At 37.3% G+C, this 23534-nt stretch overlaps 1 long non-coding RNA gene and 6 pseudogenes across 7 annotated transcripts; 1 reads left to right on the forward strand and 6 right to left on the reverse strand.

The window, feature by feature from the left end:
* Positions 1-364: 364 nt before the first annotated feature.
* AT5G33256 lies at positions 365-6065 on the reverse strand (annotated as a pseudogene; the record flags this gene model as incomplete). The annotated part of the gene is made up of 1 exon: positions 365-6065.
* A 1153-nt stretch (positions 6066-7218) lies between these two features.
* Positions 7219-7848, reverse strand: AT5G33257 (annotated as a pseudogene; the record flags this gene model as incomplete). The annotated part of the gene is made up of 1 exon: positions 7219-7848.
* Positions 7849-8373: 525 nt separating this feature from the next.
* On the reverse strand, positions 8374-9084 carry AT5G33258 (annotated as a pseudogene). Its single transcript has one exon.
* A 235-nt stretch (positions 9085-9319) lies between these two features.
* On the reverse strand, positions 9320-9934 carry AT5G33259 (annotated as a pseudogene; the record flags this gene model as incomplete). The annotated part of the gene is made up of 1 exon: positions 9320-9934.
* Positions 9935-11305: 1371 nt separating this feature from the next.
* AT5G33260 lies at positions 11306-12520 on the reverse strand (annotated as a pseudogene; the record flags this gene model as incomplete). Its single annotated transcript has 1 exon — positions 11306-12520.
* A 6192-nt stretch (positions 12521-18712) lies between these two features.
* Positions 18713-19987, forward strand: AT5G33270 (annotated as a pseudogene; the record flags this gene model as incomplete). Its single annotated transcript has 1 exon — positions 18713-19987.
* A 1985-nt stretch (positions 19988-21972) lies between these two features.
* Positions 21973-22182, reverse strand: AT5G05065. Its single transcript, NR_142808.1, has one exon. It is a non-coding gene; the product is annotated as an other RNA (long non-coding RNA).
* Positions 22183-23534: the final 1352 nt, after the last annotated feature.

Consider the following 23534-nt stretch of genomic DNA (forward strand, 5'->3'; position numbering starts at 1 on the left):
TCCCTGCAAGTCTCTGTAGCTCCTGTTGGTCGAGTATAATCATGATTTAAAATTTTTTGGGTTTTAAACATCACATATACTCGACTGATGTACTCGAATGCAAGGTCTTCAAGTGCAACAGAAAGTTTTCAAAATTTTGTACTCCACTGGGTTATACACTCGATCTATAGGCCTTTTGTAGAGTAAAAGTTTTGAATTTTAACTCTATCTCCAAGTTGTTCCTTTGTTCCTGAGAACCACAAACACAACAAAAACAAATCAAAAATAGCAAGAAAAGTAAAATATATTTACACAGATAGTCATGGGACTTTCTCCCAAGTGAGCTTGTTAAAAGTCATTAGCTTGATTCCTTTACTCCTTTAATCATCAAGAAGTTCCTGGAGATGAACCGACGTCACCTGTGGAAGGATTTGATCTGCTAAGTATTTCTTGAGCCTTTGACCATTTACTGTGAAATCTCCACTCTTACCAGATAGAGTGACTGCTCCATAAGGACGGACTTCAGTGACACAGAAGGGGCCCAACCATCTAGACTTAAGCTTTCCTGGAAAGAGTTTCAAGCGAGAGTTGAATAGCAGCACCTGATCACCAACCTAAAAATCCTTCGTGATGATCTTCTTGTCATGAAAAAGCTTAGTTCTCTCCTTGTAGATTTTAGAGCTCTCATAAGCTTCTAAACGGATCTCATCAAGGTCACTGAGTTGGATCAACCGCTTCTCCTCAGCGTTTTTTATGTCAAAGTTCAGAAGTTTTACCGCCCACATGGCTTTGTACTCGAGCTCAACAGGTAGGTGACATGATTTTCCATAGAGAAGATTGAAAGGAGTTGTACCAATGGGGGTCTTGAAGGCTGTCCTATAAGCCCACAATGCGTCATCGAGCTTTGCAGACCAGTCTTTCCTTGTAATCCCAACAGTCTTTTCCAAAATTGTTTTTATCTCCTTGTTGGAGATCTCAACCTGTCCGCTTGTCTGTGGGTTATAAGGGGTGGCGACCTTATGCTTTACTCCATGCTTCTTCAAAAGATTTTCAAAAACCTTGTTGATGAAATGCTTTCCACCATCACTTATTACAATCCTGGGAACTCCAAATTTCGGGAAGATTACGGGCTTGAACAGCTTCAGCACAACTTTTGCATCGTTGGTAGGACTGACAATAGCTTCGACCCATTTTGATACATAATCTACGGCGACCAGTATATACTTGTTACCATATGAAGATGGGAATGGACCCATAAAATCGATTCCCCATACATGAAAGATCTCAACTTCCAAGATTGGGTTCTGAGGCATCTCATTTCTTCTGCTGATGTTGCTTTTCCTCTGGCATGAATCACATTTTAAAACAAATTCCTGAGCGTCCTTAAACATTGTTGGCCACCAAAAGCATGCTTGCAGAATCTTTAACAGTGCCTTGAATGTCGCAAAGTGACCACCATATGCGGAGCCATGGCAATGCAGCATGATACCTTCTACTTCATCTTCTCAGACGCATCTCCTGTAGATCTTATCTTTACAGAGAGTGTAAATATAAGGCTCGTCCCAGTAGTAATTGTATGTCTCTAAAAAACTTCTTCCTTTCATAATTGATCAGGTTGGGAGGCTCTACTCCGCATGGCAAGTAATTGACGTGATCAGCATACCATGGAGATCTTCCTTCAACAGCGTTCAGTTGGCGAAACTCTTTCCCGTTGTAGCTCCCACCAAAGAATTCTACAACCATGAGTTGCTCTTCTGGCATTGAGTCGTCTATCTGAATAGGTTCTTCAATTTTCATCCTTGACAGATGGTCAGCTGCACCATTTTCAATGCCTTTCTTGTCTACAATTTCCATGTCAAACTCTTGCACCAGAAGTATCCATCTCAACAGTCTTGGTTTAGTATCCTTCTTGGCATACAGGTGCCTCAAAGCTGCATGGTCTGTATAGACAGTGACCTTGGATCCAACCAAATAGCGTCTGAACTTCTCAAATGCGAATACAACAGCTAGAAGCTCCTTCTCAGTTGTTGCATATCTTCCTTGAGCTTCATCCAACGTCCGACTGGCGTAATATATGACGTGAAGCTTCTTGTCTATTTTCTGGCCTAGAACAGCTCTTATGGTGTAATCCGATGCATCACACATAATCTCAAACGGATAGTCCAAATTAGGAGCTCGAACAACAGGAGCAAATACCAAAGCTTCCTTGATGGTGTGAAAGGATTTGAGGCAGTCCTCATCAAATTCAAACTTGGTCTCCTTGCACAATAGTCTGGTTAACGGCCTGGCTATCTTGGAGAAGTCCTTAATAAACCTCCTATAGAACCCAGCATGACCAAGAAAACTTCTGATATCTTTGACCGTTTTTGGTGGTTGCAACTGCATCATCACTTCAATTTTTCCCTTGTCAACCTCTATACCCTTCTCTGATATCTCGTGACCCAACACTATGCCTTCCTTCACCATGAAATGACACTTTTCCCAATTGAGAACAAGATTTGTCTCTTCACACCTGGTCAATACCCTACCAAGATTCAACAAACATGAGGAGAAAGAGGGGCCACAGACTGAAAAATCGTCCATGAAGACCTCCACCATCTCCTAGATTAAATCTGAAAATATAAAGGTCATACACCTCTGAAATATTGTAGGGGCGTTGCATAAACCAAATAGCATTCTCTTATAAGCAAAAGTTCCATAAGGACAGGTGAAAGTGGTTTTCTCTTGATCATTAGGGTGAATTGGTATTGGAAAGGAACCACTATATCCATCAAGAAAGCAATAGTATGGGTGATTAGCCAAGCGTTCAAGCATTTGATCAATGAATGGTAAAGGAAAATGATCTTTCCTAGATGCAGCATTTAGCTTTCTATAATCAATACACATTCTATGCCCAGTTATAGTTCTAGTCGGGATCAATTCATCATTTTCATTTTTAACAACAGTCATTCCGCCCTTTTTAGGGATGCAATACACTCGAGAAACCCAAGTACTATTAGAGATAGGGTAGATGACACCAGCATCAAGCAGTTTCAAAATTTCTTTTTTTGCACTACTTCTTTCAAGTTAGGATTTAACCTCCTTTGTGGTTCAATGCTAGAATAGGATTTGTTTTCAAGATGGATCATATGCTTTGATAACTAGGTGAAATTCCCTTAATGTCAGATAATTAATAACTAATTGCTCTCCTATACTTTCTAAGTTCAGATAATAGCAGGTTCACTTCATCATCATTTAACTCAGCATTAATGATCACGGGGTAAGTAGAATTTGGACCAAGGAATGCGTACCTTAGACCTTTAGGAAGTGGTTTGAGATCGACCTTCGGTGCCTTGAGTTTTGACCAGTCATCTGAAGTTGGAATGATCAGCTCTCCAGAGCTGCTGATTATCGAGGTTGAGTGATTGGTCGAGTATGTTCTCGAGTGAGCAGGTTGAACTTGTGTTGACCCTTCTTCACTCATTACCATTACCTCTGTTACTGGTCCATTCAATACCTCAAAGGGTTCTGATTCTTCCATCGCTTTATGTGAGTCTAACAACTTCTGGTATCCCAAAGTTTCCAAGTGCAGAAACCCATCTTCACCACTTTTGGTTAAAGCACTGTTAAGGTGATCTTCTTCTGCAAGCTCTTCTAGTAACTCATCAGCTAACTGATCCATTTCTTCGATCCAAAAGAGTTGTCCTTCTATGGTAGGCTTCTTCATTGCATCTTTGACGTCGAAGGTCATCTTAAAATCTATATCAAGGTTTAAATCGATCTTCCCTTTCTTGACATCAATCATAGCTCCTGTAGTTGCTAAGAAAGGTCTTCCCAAAATTAATGGGTCTTTGGGCTCTTCATCCATCTCTAGGACTACATCAGTGGGTATCTCTACATCTCCAATCCTGATTGGTAGGTTTTCAAGTAAACCATGAGAGATCCTTACTGACCTGTCAGCTTGGATAAGGGATATGTTGCAGGATTTGCATTGAGTGAACCCCAATCTTTTGGCAACAGAGAGCGGTATGAGACTGACTGATGCTCCTAAATCACATAGGCGTCTGTTGAAAGCCAATGGACCTAAAGAGCATGGTAGAGTGAATGAACCAGGATCACTAAGCTCCTTAGGAACGATCTTCTTCTGTATGATAGCACTGCATTCGTGATTCAATACTACCATCCCTTGCACTTCTTGAATTCTCTCCACGATCAAGTCTTTCAGAAACTTGTGGGAATCTGGGATTAGCGCTAGAGCGTCAACAAGAGGTATCTACAACTCAACCTCCTTGATGTTCTTGGCAAACATAGCTCTATACTTATCTGCAAATGCTTTCTTGTGACGGCAAGGAAATGGAATCTGGAGTTTGTAAGGAGAAGGAACAAAGACCTTTTCTTTGTTTTTGACAGCAACTAGTTTCGAAGATGTTATTGGGAAGGGTGGTCGAGTAACATGATCGAGTGGCTGCTCGAGTGACTGGTCGAGTGGCTGCTCGAGTGACTGGTCGAGTGGCTGCTCGAGTTCCTTGTCAGCTTGATCTTTACTGAGACTGAAATCCTCCCCATCTTGATCTACACTGTCCTCAGTGACTGTCTTAGGTTCCTCTCTTGAGGGAAGTGCTTTTCCACTGCGCAGAGTGATAGCATGAGCATATTCTTTTGGATTCTGAATTGCTTTTCCTGGAAGTTGGCTTATCTGTTTTTAAGCGGAAGTAGATGCAGAATTTCCCTCCAAGTATCTGACTTTAGAATTCAGTGTCTCCATTTTGACATTTAGATCATTGTACCTACGGTCCAGCTTATTGTGTAACTCAGATATCTTTTTCGCAATCTCCATGGAGCCAAATGCTTGTCCTTGGAGCAGCTGTTGTAGCATTTGTTTCATATCAACGTCGGGAGCAGCATGACCTTGGTGTTGCTGAGGTGCAAACCCAAGTGGTACTTGCTGCTGGTAGTTCCCCTGAAATTGCTGCTTAAGAACAAAACCTTGATTGTAAGAAACAAAAGGTTTGTTCTGACCTTGTTGTTGCTGTTGAGGATACACTTGATCTTGAGGATTAGCAACGTTGGTGCTGCGGTAAGAGAGGTGGGGGTTGTTAGTCTTGAAGTTGTTGTACCCTTTGTAGCCACCTTGATTGTTGATGTAGCTAACTTCTTCTAACTGATTTCCCTCCCCATCTTGGACTTGATACTGCTCGTCATCAACAAGGAAGTGCACATGCTTCTGCTGGGTGAGAAGAATGATGTCCAGCTTGTCATTCAGCAATTTGATCTCTTTCTTGTGTTTGTCATCCGAGTCAGCTGTTCCTCTGATGGTCTTGTCGCAGTCCTCGTTGTAATTACCATCTGACTGAGCTAGGTTCTCAACCAATTTCCAGCCTTCTTCAACATTTTTGTTCTGGAAATTCCCATTGCTGGCGGTATCTAGAAGCATTCTGATCCGTGGTAAAACTTATCTGTAAAGAGTGCTGAGCAGAGAGGCTTTCTTGAAGCCATGATGAGGGCATTGGTTGGTGTAACCCTTGAAACGCTCCCATGCTTCACAAAAGCTTTCACCAGTCTTCTGTGAAAAACCAGAAATCTCATTTATGAGTCTTGCAGTTCTGGCATTGGAAAAGAACTTTGCCAGAAAAGCCTTCTTGCAATCATCCCAAGTGGTGTTTGAGTCATGGGACAGATTCTTTTCCCTGATGTGTGCTTTGTCGCCCAAGGAGAATGGAAACAACCGGAGCTTGAATCCGTCTTCACTGACACTATTGATTTTTGGTAGGTTGCAGAGCCTATCAAATTCATCCAAGTGGTCGAGTGGATCCTCCATTGGCAAACCATAAAATTTGTTTCCCTCAATCATCGGGATGAGACCATTAATCTTGAAGTTGTTGTTCTGGATAGCAGGAGGCGCAATCCTTTCCTCTGACGGTGGTCCTGTGGTGCATCTCCAGCACCAATGTTAGCAGGGCCATTATGTTGATTTTGTTTGTCAGCGTCTTCGAGTGGTTGCTGGGTAAAAGGTTGACTATGTTTCTCCTTTCTCTGATTTCGCGAGCGATGCGGTCGATGTTATCGTTGAAAAGGAGGTTCTGGTTGCCTGTTGATCAAGTTTACATACAGAAGAGGTGTACCGGATCAAGAAGACAACAAGAAAAACACACAGTTAGTAACCGAAATGAAAATTGAAAAAGAACTTGATCTAAGCAAGTCTGAAATCTCAAATGAACAAACCAACACCCAATTGGCAACGACGCCAAATTGATAATAGGTTTTTAGTCTATTATCCTAAAACACCAATCATGTCGTTGTAGTATTTTAGGTTGTCAATCCAAATGGGTGTGATGCTAGCAATCAAGATGTAATCAGAGTTCAAAGAGTCAAGCCAAACAATAACAGGTTTTGGGGTGTTCTAGCAGTCCTAAGTGAACATGCGGGAAACAGAAAATTAAGCAGAATAGAAAAGCACTCTACCAACACAGCTTGTTGCCAACCACTGGGTGTGGTCGAGTGATAGGGCGAGTAACAGACAGAAAATGTAACAAGGATACTCGACTGCACAGTCTGTTTCCAGACAACTGGGTGGTCGAGTATTAGGTCGAGTAACAGGCAAAAATAGCAAAAACTAAGCAACAGGAAACACAATGCAGTAAACAATAGAGAGTAAACAAAGAAATCAATTAGATGAGAAATTACCAAGGATGGAGTAATTAAGTAGTTTTGTTTCCTCAGTTTATAAGTGATTGACATGCTCAATAAATTATCCCTAGACAACAAGTTCGATAACCAAATCTAAGTGCCACCGCAACATAGGCCCTCAAGTTAAACAAGTCCCAGACTCAATCACCATTGACGAGAGCTAACCTAACAGGCATTACGAATCAACAAGTTAAAGCCAAAACGCTCGCTGCAACCAATACGTTGGTACAAAGCCATGAATCTCTGGAATTAGTGGTTCAGACATTTCATTGAACACCTTTTGGGCGTGGAAATGTCTGAACTTAAATTTCAGTTGATCAGAAAGCAATAGGCATTAAGAACAACTAATCCAGAAGGGATCTATAAATCAAACTCAACCACCTAGCATACTGAGAATTTTAAACTACTCTAACCATCCTCACAAACCTAGTCACTACTCAGGCATCATTGCAGAGAACATAAACGATGAAAAGAATAAAAACATGATAGCAACAGAGTAATTGCAGGATGATAACAGGATGAACAACTTAGTAAATAAAATCAAAAGCAAATACTGAATACTGAATAGATTAAGAGAAATCCGGATTACAAAAACGTCAACAACACAGTGTCGAAAATGTAAAATACATGCTACTTATAGCAAAATATTCCGAAACCCTAATACTCAAAACGACACAGTATTGGGACGGATTAAGAATGGCACTCGACCTAGGTGGTCGAGTGAATGGTCGAGTGATAAGCTAGAGTCTTATTTTCTTCATTGTGCTCGAGTGTCTGGTTGAGTGCGGAATGGAGAAGACTCTGAAGCTGGCACTCGAGTATGAAGTCGAGTGATGGATATGGTTGTACTCGGCTTGGTGGTAGAGTGGTCGGTCGAGTGTGTGATGATGGTGAGACTCGGCCGTGCAATCGGGTGGGTGGTCGAGTGAAGGTGATGGAGGTATTCAACCCAATCGAGTGATGGTCAGGTGGTGGAGATGATGATACTCGACCACGAGGTCGAGTGGTTGTGTGAAGTGGTGAGGCCTTCTACTCGACCAGGGGGTCGAGTGGTTTGTTGAAGTTGCGAAGCCATCTACTCGACCAGGGGGTCGTGTGGTTTGATATCATCAGGTCCGCTTCCTCCAATTAGCTTGCCAACAGCTCTAAATCACATGAAAACAACATAAATATGCAACATGCATGCAAAACTATCCTAATCATGCAAAATGATGAAAATGATGAGAAATGGTATAAAACAGTGGTGATATGATGCTAAAGTGATAACAAATGGATGCTCAAAACATGTAAAATGCACACTTATCATCAAGAAGAAGCGGATGTGGAATTTTATCCATGAGTGAAAGTGATTGCGTTGATGCTGAGCAATGGCAACCAATAATATATATATATATATATATGTTAGAACTGATATGTAAGGAGAATAGGGTACATAGGTAGGTCTAAAAGGTGTTGCGTAAGTAAACACAGTAGCATTAAAGGATGCAGGTGAAATAGGGCGAACAAGTGGGTTATGTCATTGTGTATTGTCTGGTTGCGTATAAATTTAAGTGAAAGGTCAGTGGTAACATCACAAATGTTGATGATAGTCAGTGAAGCCAATTAAAATCAGATGTGAGGTGCAAAGACAATAAGAAGCTGGAGTAAATGTCACAACAGTTGAAGCAAAGATTTAAACATTACAACAAGGTTAACAAGTGCGTAAGGTCGTTAACCAAACAACTAACAGAGCAACATGAACATAACGCTAAACCAATAAAGGAAACACAGGCAGCAGCGGCTATCAATGCCACACCCAGTACCAAGACATGCAGGAATATCATCATATCTCCTAAGTGTTACTATGAGACCGAATTTTCACCGGCCTAATTTGAAGAATGTGCCGGAAAACAGTGCTACGAATAGCATCTGATTCACGAAATGAACCAGTAAAAGTCACAAAGCTGTCAATGGTGTGTAGTGCGTCCGGGTAAAAACCAAGACAAACCTGTAGCAAGGCTCGGACAAAAGAAGCTTGAGGGGGATAGTGTCCAATGGAGGATAATAGATGGAGACCGTCTTCTGCACGACCAATTTTTACGGTCAGTCTAATGCTTTCAAGGTAAACAGCAGTTGGATTGTTAGCTTGTAAACATTTCAGGAAACAAGACCGGTACAGAGAACCATCGTTTATAAGCTCGACATTTGTAATGAAGGGCTGCAGACTAACATATCTTAGGACAATAGGGTGGGATGCAAGAGAGTGATAGAACTTGGAAGCCATAAGCATACCACCGAGATATTAAAAGGAATTCTCACCAACACGTTAGACTATATCAAGAGCAATGTTGATGTCAAGAGTTTCCATTAGTAAAGAATAACAATTTGTTGAAGCCCTTGAAACTTAAATAGGCAAAACAATGAAAAGGGGGGGGGGGTTGATTGGTTGTAATCAAAGTAAATGCAAAAGTGGATGAGCAAATATGAAAAATAAATGTCGAGGAATAAAGGTTGAATAAGAAGAGGGGTTTTGCTTAAACATCATTATAGAGAATATAGGGACACACGCAAGGTAAAGTTATAACTACAGAAGTAAATTGTAATGAACAAGTTCGTGAAAACATAATGTAAGTGAGGTGCATGCGCAAATGCTTAAGAATGGAAAACAAATAATCTCTTATATGGGAGATACATAAGTTGAATAAAGGGCAATGGCATATTGAAGTCTAAGATTGTTAACCTGTGGAACGGTGAGTTTGCACAGCGGTGTCGAAAGCTGATGAGATTGGAGTTCAATAAATTTGATAGCCAGGAGGCCACAATCACCACCGCGTAGATTCTGAGCCAGGCTAGGAATTCTTAAGAACGAAAAGCCACTAGCAAGCCAGCCAGAGAGAACATCGACACAAACAGAGCAAAGTAAAGCAGGCAACATTTGAGCAATATGCGTCATGTAGGAGACAACTTTTCTAGATGAAGTCAAGTCTTGGAATGGGTCAAGGATGTCAATATGACCTTTGGGAGTATCAATGGCTAAGGCAACCTATTGTTTCTTGCCCCAGTTCGTACGCAGATAGACAATGTCAACATCTTTAAGCCACTCCAACATAGAACGCCTACCGTCAACAACACCACGAACATATGCAACCAGTATGGAGTGCCATTGATACGTTAAACAATCACTATGTTAGATAAAACTCATAAACTTATCGCTCATATTGGAGGTGAACAATGAGTCAAGGACAGTTACACGACTGTTGGCAAGGAAAGCCCCATGTTTTTGCCAAACAAAGTCAACGAGGCAAGCCATGTGCTGAAATTATGTGACTGAGCACTTAGTTTAAATGGAGTTGTTGTTTGTTAAGAAATTAAAATGTAATTGGTAAGAAAAAGAAAGAATATTGCGGCTTACACAAGTCAGCAAAGAAAGAAGAAGGGTATGGCTGGCCATTGATAGTGAATTCCCTACATATGGAATTGCAATAGTAAGAAAAAGTAATGTTAAGCAGTTAAAAATAGAAAACCCAAAGAAAGTTGCATTGGCACATCAAACTTGTTCTGATGTTTACAGAGTTTATCCCTAAACATGTCAACCACATCATTGTTAGGCGTAGCAAATGTAATGAGAATATTGTTCGCATTGCTTGAGGATTCTGGTTTGAGACAAGGTTTTGTGCTGCGCAGATTATTTGCGGGGCCAACAAACTCTGATTGTTGTGGAGGAGACGGATGACGGCGCGTAGACCGGCGTGTTTTAACTGAAGTCACAGGAATTAACTTGCAATTTGATGGATGGCGTTTAGGCATAGACGATGAAGCGATGGCAGGCGGGGGAACAACAACGGGAGTATCAACAGTTGTAGGTTGAGTAACAAGTAAGGGCTCCAAACTAAAAGGAGGCACATGGGTAGGCAACTGAGACTGTGAACCAGAAGTCTGGCTTCTGTATTTGTCAGCCTCAACCAGCAAAGAGGAACAACAAGTTTTTTTCTGCTGTACATTTACAAACGTTATGGGGAACGAAAGAGTACAAGTGTAGAATGTGCACAACACAAGTATTAACTGATATTAAAATCAAACCTGAGTCAGTGGAACCGGACTGATTGACGGGAAAGGAAAAAGAGGAGGAGCATGGCTACCAGTTACTGAAGGAGAGGATGCCTACAAAAGTGAAGATAATAAAACGATGGCAGAGGGAAAAAGGCAAACAATTTGCAGGCAAAATCTGGCTTTACCTGAGGAGGCGTAACATTAGTGTCAAAAAGCTTAGTACCTGAGAATGTACACTTCAGAGGAGACACAGTGTAGTGTTTTCCTTTAACAAGGGAGTTGACAGTGTGCAGGGAATCTAGCGCAGGATCAGAGACAGCTGATTGTTTACCATTAAAGGCTGAGCATCTCTTGTTGTTTGCTGAACGCGCAGAGTACGACTCCGTAGACAGTCCAGCACCTGCAGAACGTGTCACCCGACAAGGAATAACTGAACTTGGAGGAGAAACTGCAAGAAGGGTATTCACAAATGCGTGGACACCAACTGTATTCTGATTATTCTGCTGAAGGAGTTGCCGAACCTCGTCAAATATTGATGCCTTGAAACTTTTTTGTCGTTTATCAATATTGGTGCCAACATTAGAAGGAGTGTTGACTGAAGAAACGTGAGAAGGTCGGTTATTAGTTTGCATCATGTGTTGAGGACCAGAAATGGAAGTTGAGGAGTTAGTAGATCGAGATTTACGCTTCCGAGAAGAGTTGAGAGACGGTAGAGAAGCATCACCTACAGGCCAAAAAGATTTTGTGAATCGAAAAGATGACCCAATAAGACTCTCTAAATGCTTAACCTTTGGGTCGCACGATGCGGATACCCCAAGTGCAGTCTACCGTGGTTGTGGAAGGAAAACTTGTATCTGGAAGATATAAAGAATATCAGTTGGTGGAGACAGATGAATGAAACACATGTAAGAGATAATGAAGTAGGGGAAACAGACAGCAACTCTATGTTCAAGAGCCAAGATGTTTGAATTGTGGTATGTCTTGCACTTAGGGAGACTATGAATGGTTTGATCTAGGAAGGTGTACTGCTGGTCACCATTACGGAGGTATGTAAGCAGCGCATGGATGGTCTTAAATGCAAACAACTGTATAGCTAGGGGGAAACCATGGACAGCAATAGAGGATTGTTTCAACTTGTTAACAAGGGATGATGTGTCTTCAATATATGGTTCAACTTTGACCATGCGAAGCATCCGGTGGAAAGAATGGCGACCCCATGGGTATGTGAGAAAGAAGTCAACATCTTTTACCATCTCAACAACTTCAGTCGATGCCTTAACAAGGTGTGTACGAGAGAGCAAGATACCATCAACTATGACAATAAGAGCGAGCCGAAATTTGCGCAGCTCGCCATATCAGGCTCACACTTTAACCATCTAACTAGTTCCTTCATAGTAACAAAACCAGGTTTCCCACCAATTAGAGTATACCAATAAGGGGCAAAGCCTTCAGCATGAGTTGTTGCAGAAGCAAGTTCGATCTCAGAAGTTAACGCCGAGCAGTCCAAACCAGTGACTTCATGAAATTCTGTAAGTGAAAACCTCAAGGGCTGACCACCAAAAACAAACCACAGCTCATCATTGTTAGTGGTATGCAGCTGCCTACATAGCATCTGATGGACTAACTACCCTGATATGGAACACTGACGGACATGCAGAGAGAAAAGAGAACCAAGAGGCGATGACAACAAAGTATCCAACTCAGGCATACCATGTAGGACATTGAAAATGTCAAGAAGATACTTTGGTTTTGAGTATGAGTTAATGCGGACTGCATGACCAGGATAGTGATCAGCTTTGAAAATCCTTTCAGGAAGCACGCCTACAGAAAGAGGTATGGATTGTGTGTTAATCACCATGGCAGAGACAATAACAGTAAAATGTTGAGGGATTATTGAAAGGACTAAATAATAGGCCACTAAACCCTAACAAAGATCACAGGGAACATAAGCAGAGAGCTAAACCCTAACAAAGATCACAGGAAACATAAGCAGAGAGCTAAACCCTAACAAAGATCACAGGGAACATAAGCAAAGAGATAAACCCTAACAAAGATCACAAGGAACATAAGCAAAGAGATAAACCCTAACAAAGATCACAAGGAACATAAGCAAAGAGATAAACCCTAACAAAGATCACAAGGCCATAAGCAAAGAGGTACACAAATAAAGTTCCACAACTCTGTAAACCCAACATATATCACATAGACTATAAGCATGAGTCAAACGAACTACTCGGTCACCATATGTCACCAAAACACAACTAAGTCAGCTACTTTAGACATGTAGCAGTGACTGAACAAACGCAAATAAGCAGCAATGAACCTAACAAAGATCACAGTAAACGCCACACCGCAACACAACTAAGTCATCTACTTTAGACGAGCAGCAATGACCTATATAATTGGTAACAGTTGTAAATGTACAAACCTGGAGGCAGGATTGGAGACAGGTCGGAACGGGGAGAACTCATTTCAGCTCAGCAAAACCTATAGAGTGAAATCAAATCAGAGACTCGAGGAATGGTTTGTTTCGATGCAACAGATCGTTGGGTATAGAAGTTCACATAAAAGAACGAAATTGAAAACAGAGTATCGGCATATTTGTCACTCGAGGACAACTTACGAAATGGTTTCTGGAAGATGGAATCCCCTAAGCAGCAAATAAATCAACAGAAAACGACAATTGTTTGGTCAATTTGAAGAAAAAATGACGAAGCTAATGAAGGCAAAGCTCAGACAGTAAACATGGCAACTGTAGGAGAAATAGAACGATGAAGACGTTTCAGGTTACTCGGGCTTCTCGGGCAGGTGAGAGTGGGCAGCGCAATAATGATAGACAGAGTTAAAGCAACGAGGGTAAATGTGTAAAATCAGATGATGAAAAAATGGCAAATCGACAAATTGTTCGGAAAAGGTCATGGGCAACAAACACCATCCGAGATAATGGCTTCCCCGTGATTGATTCTTTTCATTTATACCCTCTTTAAATTTTTAATGACCATTTTCCCCCTATTTGAAAATTGGTTAAGGTTTAAAATGAAATATTAATATTTTTTGCCTAAAATATTTCAAAATAAATTTCCCGCCAAAATTTTCCCGTCAGATATTTTCCCGCCAAAACATTTCGAAAAAATAATTACAAGGAATTTTAAATGATTTTAAAATATTTACAAGGGATGTTTAAAAGATTTACAAGAGATTTTTAAACGGTTTAAAAGTGTTTTAAAAGATTTACAAGGGGATTTTAAAGGGTTTTAAAAGACTTACAAGAGATTTGTAAAGGGTTTAAAAGGGTTTTAAAAGATTTACAAGGATTTTTAAAAGATTCTTAAAGAATTTACAAGAATACCCTTTAAAAACTCTTGTAAATCTTTTTAAAACCTTTTGTAAAGGTTTACAAGAGTTTTAAAATGGATCAAAAATTATTAAAGGGTTTACAAGAGTTTTTAAAAGATTTTTAAATGGTTTACAAGGGTTTTTAATGGATTTACAATAGTTTTAAAAAGATTTACAAGAGTTTTAAAATCCTTTAAAAACTCTTGTAAATTTTTTTAAAACCTTTTGTAAAAGTTTAGAAGAGTTTTAAAATGGTTTAAAAGAATTATAAATGTTTTAAAATACTTACAAATTTGTTCTAAGAGTTAAAAGATGATTGTAAAGACTTTATAAGAGTTTTAAAAAGATTTTCAAAGAATTTACAAAGGTTTAAATATCCTTGTAAATCCTTTTAAAATTCTTAAAAAACTCTTGTAAATCTTGTAATACTATTGTAAAAAGTTTTAAAATGATTTACAAAGGTTTAAAAAGGGGTTTTAAAGTATTTACATATGTTTTTAAACACTTTCTAACGATTTTAAGAGGTTTTAAAATATTTTACAAGAGTTTTTAACAACTTTCAAAGTTTTTAAAAAAAATTTCAAGGTTTTTTTAAAGAGTTTTTAAAAAATTTATAAGGATTTTTAAAAGCATTTTTTATGTGAGAAAAAATTGTTACGGGAAAAAAGTTTGGCGGAAATTTTTTTTTTTGGCGAGAAATTTTTTTTTTGGTTGGAAAAAAGTTTGGCAGAATATTTTTTTCAGCGTGAAAATTAAATCTGTGATTACACAAAACAACTCTGTCATGCCTATATAACATTTTTCGAGGTTAACAAATCTGTTATAACACAACAGATTTTTGGGTACAAATAGAAAAATGTGTTGCCACCATAAAGAAAAATCTGCGGTATGGAAAACAAATCAGTGACAGATTTGGTTTCAACATTCTTAATTTTAAAATTTAAATAAAATCTGCGGAAACTATATGAAACAAATCAGTCATGGTAAAAAAATCTACGAAAAATAAAAATCTGGCGTAACATAACACAGTAAAGTCTGTGGTACAAAACAAGTCTATAGTAAAAAATCTGTGGTTGACCAAAAAATCTGTGATCGATAACAAATATATCGCAACAAGAGCCACAGATTTACCAAAAACGACGATGGTATTTTCGTTAATAAATGTAGTTTTATTGCAATGCTGGAATTAAATAGTAATGGCATTTCTGTAATATTTTTTTTCTGCAAAGGAAAACAGGGATATTTTGGTATAATTATTACTCAAATAACTCATATTTTTAGCATTCCTTTTGGGTCATTATGTATAAAATATGGGTCATTCTAGTAATTTTCCCTAATTCTAATAAATTGTTTTAGCTTCTAAATTGGTTCTTGACTCTATCAATTTTCTCCTTTGATGTTGCAGTTTAGATTCTCTTCACCTTCATGCTTCCCAAACTATTCTGGAACTTGATTCAAATTGATATGATTAGGAACACCACCATCAAAACCATGTCCTTCCAAACTTAAATGCTTCACGGACCAAACATATTCTGAAAAAATCTTTCACATACTTCTTTCATACTATGTCTCTTTCCATTCTATAATTTTGTCTACACAACACATGTCCTACCTTCCAAACTTTTCCCCTGCTTCATATATCTTCTTTGAAATTCTCTTTCTTTCCTTATTAGTAAAAGTTTTTTTTAAGGTTGTCAAAAGGTAGCTTAGTTAAGCCAATACATTTTTTGTTTGAGCTTTTAAGAATAAAAACTTTGATCGACTATCAATGGTCCAATAGATGTTTATTTATATAGAAACCACTGCTTTATTATTTATGACTTTATAAGTTTACTTGGTTGTTCAAAAGGAGTTTTCCTTTACGTCATTAAGTTTTTCCTTTTCGTTTAAACTTTAACTTTTCAGACTTTCAGAAAAATTCCTTTCGGTTGTTTATTACTAACTTTTTGTTAATTTTTAGAAAACTTCTTCTTATCTTTAATTTTTTGTCCAATTCTAATTATCGATATTATTTAAGAATTATGATTTTTTCTTAATTTATTTGAAAGCTAACATAGTGCCACTAACAATGATATTAATTTTTCTTATTGTAATGATTGAATTATATATTTTCTTATTTCCATTTTTATCATTTTCATAAATATCTTAATATAGATTTGTTAAAATTTTAAAATCTAAACTAACATTATAGTTAAAAATGCTAACTAATGACATGTCTAACCGCAATTCCTTTTTTATTATTTTAAAATATAAAGTAATTACTATTTTCAAAAATGTTAATTACTTAGGCGCTAAAAATGTTAATTATTGATGTGGCAACTCTTGATTTATTGTTTTAAATCCTATGTGGATTACTTAGACACTAAATATATTAATTATTGATGTGGCAACTCTCGATTCGTTGTTTTAAATCCTATGTGAACGCCTTTAGAAACAAATAACTTCAACTTTTCTATAGTATTGATTGGCTTCATGCCTTCATCTTTACGGGAACCATTAGATCAAGTTTTTTTTTTGTGATTCTATTGTTTGCTTCTTCTTTAATTCTTGAGCGACAACCTTTTGTTTCAATTGTTGTTACATGTCTCTGATTTCAGGGTTTATCATCACACTGTTTACTAATCTCTCTTTCCAATTCTGTTTTCAGGTTTTGATTCTTCATCTTAACCGTTTGTCTTCCCGTGATTCTATCAAAACTGGAGTAAGTTGCAACCATTACAAGCCACAAAAAGCAAAAGCAAACGTTACTTTTTTTGGTCGATGCCGAAAATTAGTATTGAACTACATCTTTGTTTCTGCAAGGTTTTGGCAGCCTTAAGGTTAGTTAGTCCTCCATATCATTTCTCTAGGCATAGTTTTACTTTGTTTGGTTTCTTCTTTTTCTTACAAATCAATGAGTTCTGATATTTTTGTAAACAAAAACAGCTTATGACTCTTCTCTTCCGTTTGTGGCTTCCAAGTCCCAACGTCCAAATAAGTTCGTTTGACTATTTTTAGAAACTAGAGTGAAGGTTAGTCTGTTTCAATTGATTCATGTGCACTTGATTGTTTGTTCTATCTAACCAACCCTTAATATCAACTATGATTCTGTTCATATATTTCATGTAACCGTCTCTTTTATTAATCGCAAAAGTTTGATATATAGAGGTTAATTGGCTTTAAAACGTTCCTCAAATTTTCTTAAAACTTTTCTCCTATATATTTAAGTCGAGTAAATGCTTAGGTCCTGTTTGTTTGGCCATTTGGATGAACCATCTCAATGAAGATTAAAACTGATGTTTGTTTTTCATGTTTTAATAGATCATCTGAATGATTATTTTTAAACTCATCCAGAAAATGAAAAAAATCAGACTGAGTTTGATCTGTTCATTCTGCTGAAGATGATTCAGTCAAAATTAAAAAATGTCAATAATACCCTTATCTAATTTATGGAATTACACCAAAAACCACATCTCCTCTTCAGCTTTTCCTCGACACAAAACAGAGAAAATCAAAATTTTGATCTCGTGATCTTGTGATCTCGCCGTCGTCGACGAGAATCGGTCGCCGGAGATCTCGTCGGATCCATCGCCGGAGTGTAACAGGTTTGTGTTGCTCTCTCTCTCTCTCTCTCTCGCTTCCTCTCTCTCGCTTCCTCTCTCTCATTGTTTCTCTTTGTATCCTTGTTGCAATCACTTGTTCTAGGGTTTGATCCTCCTTGGTTACATTGTTTGTTTGTGGGTTTGCTTTGCTTTACTCCGTGGCTACTTTGATTCTTCGATTAGCTTTAGTTTATGGCTTTGTGTTGCTTTGCTTGCTTTTGATTCTTCGATTAGCTTTAGTTTACGGCTTTGTTTTGCTTATATTGCTTTGTGTTGCTTTGTGTTTTTGATGCAGAAAGCTAGGATCCAGATTTGGCTTGAAGGATTTAAGGATTGCTCTTGCTTGTTTCAGATCTTTGGTTGGTCTCTAAGCTCACGTCTATCAATCACAATAGTTTGCTCTTGCTTGTTTCAGATCTTTGGTTGGTCTATGGGAATCTAATGGTTTCTCTTCTCCATTTGCTCTTGCTTGTTTCAGATCCGTTTTCTTTTTAGGGATTTTGCTGCAACGGCACTGTGGTTCAGGATTCAGAACTTGGACAGGTAGGTTATATCAAAACACTCTTAACAACATGAGACATCAAATGCCACATCAAATACCAATTCGTTAGTTTTGATTTTTTGTTAGTTATAATAACAAATATGTACATTAGTAGAGTAACCAAGTATTTACTACACCGTGGGTTAGTTATAGATTCAAATTAAGTGGTATTTGTAGCCAATACATTAGTTAGCATATGACTTCGAATCCTTTTAGTATTTGATCATTAGTTTTTTATTCTGCAATAGTGTAGTATAATATTTGGACATGTCTCAGAGTATGATTATGTCTTGCGCTTTTTGTTTTAAGCTTTCTACTTCAGTTTGGGATTTAACATTCCAATGTAATATTTAGTGACTTTGACCAGACAAATAAATCTTCACACGAATCTTTTCAAGAAGCCTTTTTTGCTTTCATTATTACACATGAGAGAAAAACAAATCAGCTAAACATAATGTCGTTTACTATGTCTATACAAATAAGCAATTTGTTTATAGTTATCTTTCTCAACGAAAACTCATCTTTACTGTGTCTTCTTTATCATTGACAATCTGCAGGACTGATACTGATACTTGGAAAAATGACAACTATCAATGGTACTGATGTGAGTATATTCTCCTCTAAACTTAGATTTACTGTAACATTTTCTGTAATTTAGACTGATTTTGTACAAAAACACATGATCAACTAAGAATCTTGCGTGGAATGATGAGCAAACTCGTTTCTACCTTGAACTAAGAATTGAGGAGAAGCTTAAAGGAAATATTAGGAATCAGAATGTCAATGATGCTGGGAGACAGACTATTATAGATAGATTTTATGAGGTTGATGGTCGAGTCCAAGGTAGAATGCTTTGATATTTTACGCATGCACCAGTCAACATTTAGGAGTTTATGCAAGATTCTTTCAGAACAATACAAGTTAGAGGAGTCCTGCAATATCTATCTTGAAGAGAGCGTTGCAATGTTCATAGAGATGGTTGCACAAGATTTAACTGTACGGGTCATAGCTGAGAGATATCAGCATTCACTTGAGACAGTGAAAAGGAAGCTGGATGAAGTATTAAGTGCTCTTTTGAAACTCGCAGCAGACATAGTGAAACCTACAAGAGATGATTCACAGGTATAAGTCCCTTTCTAGTAAATGATAAACGCTATATGCCTTATTTTATAGATTGCATTGGTGCCCTTGATGGTACACATGTGTCTGTGCGTCCTCCATCAGGAGATGTGGAGCGATATAGAGGTAGGAAATCTGAAGCTACAATGAACATTCTAGCTCTGTGTAATTTCAGTATGAAATTCACTTATGCATATGTAGGAGTACCCGGAAGAGCGCATGACACTAAAGTACTAACCTATTGTGCTACACACGAAGCTTCATTTCCTCACCCACCTGCTGGAAAATATTACTTAGTAGATTCAGGATATCCTACTAGAAGTGGCTACTTAGGTCCTCACCGTAGGACTAGATACCATTTAGAACTGTTTAATAGAGGAGGTCCTCCGACAAACAGCAGAGAATTGTTTAATCGTAGACATTCTAGTTTGAGATCTGTAATCGAAAGAACATTTGGTGTGTGGAAAGCTAAATGGAGAATACTTGATAGGAAGCACCTAAAGTATGAAGTGAAGAAGTGGATTAAGATTGTGACATCAACGATGGCTTTACATAATTATATACGAGATTCACAACAAGAAGATAGTGATTTTAGGCATTGGGAAATAGTTGAATCATATGAGCAGCATGGTGATGAAAATGATGGGCATGTTCCATATGTGCCTACTGGTGACAGAGTAATGGAGAATATACGAGATTCCATCACTACAGAGATGGCCAAAGGAACAAGACTCCCATATTAACAGGTTCCATCTCTCTGTCTTATGCTATTGACTGTCTCTGTCTTATGCTATTGTCTGTTTCTGTCTTGGTTTTAAATTTTGTGACTAATAGTGACAGCTGAATGGTCACGTCACTACATAAGTTGGTTGATTACACAAGGCTTGGTTTATTTGTCTCTAAAGTTTCTGGATTCAACTTCTGAACAAGGTAGTAGTCCACAAGAAGGATCTTTCTTACGTGAGTTTTTTGTTCCTCTTCTCTCTGTCTCTTTTCTGATTTCAGTATCCCAAGTGTGATCTTATTTTCTTGCCCTCTGTTATATAATTGGTGTTATTGATTGATTCTTCATTTATTTATCGATGAAGGGTTGGTTTTCATTTGTGTTGAATTGGATCTTTGTTTGAGGCTTCTTTTTATTGTTCGGATGATTATGATTTGGTCATTTACTGGAAATTGAGAATTTTTCGATTCAGTTCCATAGAGTAATGGTATAGACTATAGAGTAAAGGAAATCGAAGAAGTTTGCTTTGTTTAATGGAAACTGTTGGGGAAAGGATCATTGTCCTATCTCATATTCGATTCCTTTGGTTTTGTATTTGGTTCTCATTTAATTCATATAGGACTGATATTGATAAAGATTAGTCTGAGGCTTTGAGCTAGTGCATTTGTTTGATTGATGAATGAAACTGTCATGTTGAATTTGTTGGTATGATATTAATTTGTATGTGCAGGTCCCAAACCGGAAGCTGTTGAAGCTGAATAATGTTGTGTGCCTCATTGATCTCTTGATGTAAGAAGCTGAATAATATTGTGTGCAGATTGGACCAAACTCTCTTTTTCAAACTCTACTTTGATTAATATGAGAATGTAGCTATTTATTATTTGTTACTTAACAGAGGACATTTTAGTCATTTACATATATATGAGAATGTGAATGATCCATCCAAATGATCAAACAAACAAAGCTCCATCTAAATGAATCATTTAGATGAACTAGCAAATAATCAAACAAACATCATTAAGATGAATCATCCCAATGGATTATTTGGATGGATCATTTGGATGCTAATTCCAAATGATCAAACAAACAGGGCCTTAGTTTTTAAAATCTTCTTATTCTATGTTCCTTAGGTACACAATCCAAACGGGTAGGAAGCTTGCTAATCTCACGCAAGACTAGAACCCAGATGATTTGTAAGTTTTAATATTTAAATTAAAGGAAAAATAATTATTAAAAAATCTTTCGGATGAACAGTTTTTTTTTTTTGAAGTTATTATTTTGCCAATTACATTAATAGTCTTAGATTAGATAAAGGCCATTTAATTATAAAATAAAGAACGATTTACTATCTTTTCTTTATCTTTAATCTCTCGTAATGCAGATGTTGAGGCGGATTATTTAGCACGAAAAATTCGTGCAGAATCGCTACACATTACTTATGTAAACAATTTTCCACAATTTTGGCTCGTTAGAATCCTAAATAATATCTGATGACAAAAAAAACATATGATTTACAATCTCATCCTTGATCTTAACACTGTACTACTTGATTTTGGTGTGAATGAGGAAAGCATATGGTATAAAGGAACAAAGAAGTTCACACTTATTGTAACGCCCTAAACATTCAAAAGAAATTTTGATGCATTACTATAACAAAAATACTAAAAAATTTTAAAATATACAAAGTTCAAATCTCGTATAAACTCCAAATCTCAAAAACAAAATAAATTAAACTTTAGAAAATCTACCAAGTCTCGCTATACGAATAACAAACTCTAAACTTCAGCTGCATACCGCTCCTCGTCAATGTCCTCTGCACGAAATCAGAACTTATGTGAGCAAAAAATCGCCCAGTGAGATTACAAACCCAAAGAACAAGTACCAACACGGTCTGATCCCGCACAGATTAATGCTCACGTGTTAGTACTAACAAACATAGTTTCAATTCAATTAATTTTAAGTAAAGTAAAACACATCAGAACTTATGCTAGCAAAATACATAACTTAATCATCAGAACAGAATAATATCGTCAGACAGAGTAATAACATCAGAACCGAACGACCAAGTATCCAGCAATGCACGTTGGAATGGTACAACCCTAGCATTGGTCGACCCAAACCATATACTAACATAATATATACATAATATACTCTATAAGGATGTTGGCCCCTAACGAGATGGTAAGGAAGTACGGTTCACGGCATTAACCGACCTCAATACCACTAACAGACTAACAGAATACAGAATACATCTGTTGGCGATGCCGGCCGCCACAGATTGCCCTATAGATCTAGCTAAGTCAAAGTGCCATGCTGATACCAGTCTTAACAGAATAACATATCTTATTAACAAAATCATATCTATATTAATTATCGAATCAAACAAATAAATTTTCGGAAATTAACATTCAAATAATTTAATTAAGTGTTTAAACTCACATCTAACATATTATTCTAATGTACCAGTTTTAACAGAATATCATATTTTATTTTTAAACAAAATAACATATCTTATTACCAAGAATCATATTCATATTAGTTTATCTAGATAACCAAATCAATCTTTACAACTTATCATGCAACTAGTTTAATTAATTAATTTTCTCACTTTTAAAATATTATACAATTGTACAATATCTAAAAGGGAGTTAGAACTCACCTGACAAAGATATTCAGATCGAACGAGTGATCAACAGTAATTTTGGACACATTCCAAACCACTAAACAATTTATCTAAATTCAACCGTTAATTTTAAGTGAAATCAAGAACAGGTATCTGATTTGCCAAAACTGGTTTAAAAAGAGCCGAACCGGTCAGAATTGCTATGGGTTTAAAATCAAAACTCAAATGAATTCCAAAATAGATTTCAAACGAGTATTTTCCATAGACATAAATTCTATAACCGGTTTCAAAACCTTAAGAACCGGCTTAAATAAATCCCCATTTGACTATAAATCAACAAAATCAAAATATTTACCAATCAGATTCCGATCGTTTCCGACTTCCGTTTGGTGAATTCTCAGCGGCGTTAGATTCATATTGAAAAGAGCTTTCTAACAAGGTATAGATCAAGTTCTAATTCTTTCTGAAACGAAATCCACCATTAAAGAGCTTGAAGCTCTCTTCCATTGAGAAAATTTGAATAAGGAAGAAGATGAGGCTTACCAAACTCTTGTACCAGAGCTGAATACAACTCAGAACTAAAGCTCTAATATGGAAAAGCACGATCAACCTAACTCACCACAAAATCTGATCACAAGTTGCCCAAAAATATTCAAACCGAAGTTGATGAAGAAGGGTCTTGAAATCTCACTAAAACCTCCAATTGACTACGTAATCGGCTTCTAAATCGTTAGGCTTGAAAACACATATATACGACATATTAGGGTTGAGATACGGAGGTTTGAGTTGTCAAAAACTATCCTTTGATTTCGGAAAGATGAACTCGAGTTGCCCTCATTTTTTTGTTTTTTGCAGTTTAGTCCCTTTACCTTTCTTTATTTAGAGATTTTGCCTTGGACTTTTAAATTAATCAGAAATCTCCCTGAAGTCATTCAA

The sequence above is a fragment of the Arabidopsis thaliana genome, chromosome 5 (assembly GCF_000001735.4).
Source record: "Arabidopsis thaliana chromosome 5, partial sequence".
Classification (NCBI taxonomy): Eukaryota; Viridiplantae; Streptophyta; class Magnoliopsida; order Brassicales; family Brassicaceae; genus Arabidopsis; species Arabidopsis thaliana.